General features: G+C 44.2%; 1 long non-coding RNA gene across 1 annotated transcript; it reads right to left on the reverse strand.

Moving 5' to 3' along the window:
• Window positions 1-1,357: 1,357 nt before the first annotated feature.
• On the reverse strand, window positions 1,358-3,746 carry LOC120307119. Its single transcript, XR_005556452.1, has 2 exons — window positions 3,714-3,746; window positions 1,358-1,480 (listed from the first exon to the last, which is right to left on the reverse strand). It is a non-coding gene; the product is annotated as an uncharacterized LOC120307119 (long non-coding RNA).
• Window positions 3,747-3,938: the final 192 nt, after the last annotated feature.

Here is a 3,938-nt window from a genome sequence, read left to right on the forward strand (position 1 = left end):
GTTCCAGCAGCACACCAGCCCTCTGTTTGCCTGTGTGCCCCCCTAACCCGCCTCCCTGGCTGTGGCAGAAGCTGCTCCGGCCTTTCTCCTCCTCCTCTCTTTCGTTTGAGTTGCGAGTCAAGCTGTCTTTGTGAAGTCCCCTTGAGGTGCCCCTCCCTCCCTCCCTCGTTCCCCAACACACTCTTGTCTGACTGCTCCCCCCAGTGGCCCCGGTGGTTGCTACTTCTGCTGCCAGTCCCCCTCCTTCCGATTCTGGGGTCAGAGCTGCAAGGCCCCAAAACATGCAGAGCAGAGCACTTTTTAAAAAAAATCTTGCATCACAGCTGCCCTCCCCAGCCCCTGGGGTTGCTCATCGCATGCTGCCCCCGCAGCACCATGGCTGGGGGCTATTTGTCCCAGATAGCCAAAGGCCCGGGACAAAGGGTGTCTGGGTGAATTGTCCAGGCCGAAGGGCGACGGGCAGAGGGCCAAGGGTCCACTGGCCGTGGAGAATGGCTGCGGGAGGGCAACGGAGGAGGAAAGCTGGCTGTAAATGGGCTGAGGCGAGTGGCAGGGGGCGAAGGAGGCGTGACCAAGGGTCCATGCCTAAACATGGGGGGCGGTGCAGATGGAATCAGGAATAGTGCATCTCTTTTGTCTCTCTGGTTTCATGGACTGCAATGATCATGATCATCATTGACCAGTGAGGGAAGCGATCCAAAAGGATTCCCTTCCAGTTTGAGACTCAATTGGGGAGCCTCAGGGACCAGGAGAGACTTCCAGCCGAGGGCTGTTGACGCCTCCAGTGTGATTCGCCCTCGCTGCTCACTCGGGGACTGAAAGAGAGAGACTTCTAGTGTGAGTCTCAGAAAGTATCTGCTCATGGACTGAGTGAGTCTGGGAGCCGATAATTATCCACATCCATTCGGTGTGTCACACAAGCTCAGGGACTGAAAGACCTCTAAAAATGAGTCATCACTATTTACAGGATGGATTGGCATGTGGAATGCTTGTGTGGCCCTTCTCAAGTTCTAAGAAGTACAGCTGTGGCTAACATTACACTAGGCCAGAATACTAATTACTGTTTTAATAATCAGTGACCAAGCCTAGCAATAGAAAGGGCCATAGACATTTTCTTTTGGGTTTTAAGAACCATTGCCAGGCCTAACAGTAAGGAGGCAAGAAAAGTATGGAATCTTATGAACATCATGGAACACACCTAGAATGGGCTAAAAATACAACAGGCAAGAAAACGAGAATCCCTATTATGTAGCAATGGTCACAGATAGGATTAAAATGTGTAGTGTGGTGTGATCATGAAAGTGGCTTACATTTTCAGCGATTGTTCTAAAGGTCAGTTTTGACATAATTGGTGAAATAGCATTCTTGGTGGAGATCATGTTCATTCTTGCGTTCCATTCCTTCTTCCTCCTTTTTCACCATCAACACTGCAGGCTGACAAGTGAGTCTTCTGTCTTCTAGGATGGTGTAGAGTACATGCCTTTGAGATAAAAAAAAAAAATCAACATTAATTCAGCTGCCACTGAGGTTTTACACCTAAGAAGGCACAATACACTGTGGTTACTATTACCTCAGAGGCAGGTGTTACTCCTACTTACCTAGGAAAAATGGACCATCAATTTTTTTTGGGGGGGGGGAACATTGACCTCCCTCCATATCATAAAACTTTGAAGAATACAACTTACCTCACAGCGTAGGAGGCGCCATCACAGCCAAAGGCTAATAGGGCTTGAACTGGAGACATTTTCTTGCTGTCTTGGTTCTTCTTTTTTCTTTCTTCGCCTTTGTTTCTTCCTTCGCCGTGTCTCTTCTGAGGAACATTTGGCAACAGGGTGCAAATGTTCCTCCCCTCAATCTCAGGGATTCTAAAGCTATAAATTCTTTTCTAGATCAACGGCCACATCTAGCATTAAAAAGGGCCATTGAGGTTTTCTTTTGGTTCTAAGAACCATCGCTATGGCTAGAATTATGCCAGGCAAGAAAGGTATAAAATCTATAATTGATCAACAGCCACACCTAGCATTAAAAAGGGCCATTGAGGTTTTCTTTTGGTTCTAAGAACCATCGCCATGGCTAGAATTATGCCAGGCAAGAAAGGTATAAAATCTATTATCCATCAATGGCCACACTTAGAATTAAAAAGGTCCATTGAAAGTTTTTTTCTGATTCTAAGATCGATCGCCATGGCTAGAATTACGCCAGGCAGAAAACCATAAAATCTATGATTAATCACTGGCCACGTTGGTCATTTAAATGGGCCACTGAGAGGTTTTCTTTCTGGTTCTAAGAACCATAGCCATGGCTAAATTTACACCAGGCAGAAAACTATAAAATCTATTATCAATCAATGGCCACACCTAGAATTAAAAGGTCCACTGAAACTTTCTTTCTGGTTCTAAGAACCGTTGCCAGGGCTTAATTTATGCCAGGCAAGAAAGATATAAAATCAACTATCTACAAAATCGTATTCATTCTTGATTTCCATTCCTTCTTCTTGTACTTTTACCATCAAAGCTGAGTCTTCTGTCTTCTAAGATGCTGTAGTACATGCCTTTGAAATAAAAAAAAAAAATCAACGGTACTTCAGCTGCCACTGAGGTTTTACACCTAAGAAGGCACAATACACTGTGGTTACTATTACCTCAGATGCAGGTGTTACCCCTTCTTACCTAGGAAGAATGGACCATCAATTTTTTTTGCTTGGGGGGGACCATTGACCTCCCTCCATATCATAAAACTTTGAAGAATACAACTTACCTCACAGCGTAGGAGGCGCCATCACAGCCAAAGGCTAATAGGGCTTGAACTGGAGACATTTTCTTGCTGTCTTGGTTCTTCTTTTTTCTTTCTTCGGCTTTGTTTCCTCCTCCGTGTCTCTTCTGAGGAACATTTGGCAACAGGCGTGCAAATGTTCCTCCCCTCGATCTCAGGGACTCTAAAGCTACAAAATCTTTTATAGATCAACGGCCACACTGAGCATTAAAAAGGGCCGTTGAGGCTTGCTTTCTGGTTCTAAGAACCATCGCCATGGCTAGAATTATGCCAGGCAAGAAAGGTATAAAATCTATTATCCATCAATGGCCACACTTATAATTAAAAAGGTCCATTGAAACTTTTTTTCTGATTCTAAGATCGATCGCCATGGCTAAAATTACGCCAGGCAGAAAACTATAAAATCTATGATTAATCACTGGCCACGTTGGTCATTTAAATGGGCCACTGAGAGGTTTTCTTTCTGGTTCTAAGAACCATAGCCATGCCTAAATTTACACTAGGCAGAAAACTATAAAATCTATTATCAATCAATGGCCACACCTAGAATTAAAAGGTCCATTGAAACTTTCTTTCTGGTTCTAAGAACCATTGCCAGGGCTTAATTTATGCCAGGCAAGAAAGATATAAAATGAACTATCTACAAGATCGTATTCATTCTTGATTTCCATTCCTTCTTCTTGTACTTTTACCATCCAAAGCTGAGTCTTCTGTCTTCTAAGATGCTGTAGTACATGCCTTTGAAATAAAAAAAAAAATCAACGTTACTTCAGCTGCCACTGAGGTTTTACACCTAAGAAGGCACAATACACTGTGGTTACTATTACCTCAGATGCAGGTGTTACCCCTACTTACCTAGGAAGAATGGACCATCAATTTTTTTGGGGGGGGGGACCATTGACCTCCCTCCATATCATAAAACTTTGAAGAATACAACTTACCTCACAGCGTAGGAGGCGCCATCACAGCCAAAGGCTGATAGGGCTTGAACTGGAGACATTTTCTTGCTGTCTTGGTTCTTCTTTTTTCTTTCTTCGCCTTTGTTTCTTCCTCCGTGTCTCTTCTGAAGAACATTTGGCAACAGGTGTGCAAATGTTCCTCCCCTCGATCTCAGGGACTCTAAAGCTACAAAATCTTTTATAGATCAACGGCCACACTTAGCATTA

The sequence above is a fragment of the Crotalus tigris genome, unplaced genomic scaffold, assembly GCF_016545835.1.
Source record: "Crotalus tigris isolate CLP2741 ecotype Arizona unplaced genomic scaffold, ASM1654583v1 scf7180000017765.3138416, whole genome shotgun sequence".
In the NCBI taxonomy this organism is placed as follows: domain Eukaryota; kingdom Metazoa; phylum Chordata; class Lepidosauria; order Squamata; family Viperidae; genus Crotalus; species Crotalus tigris.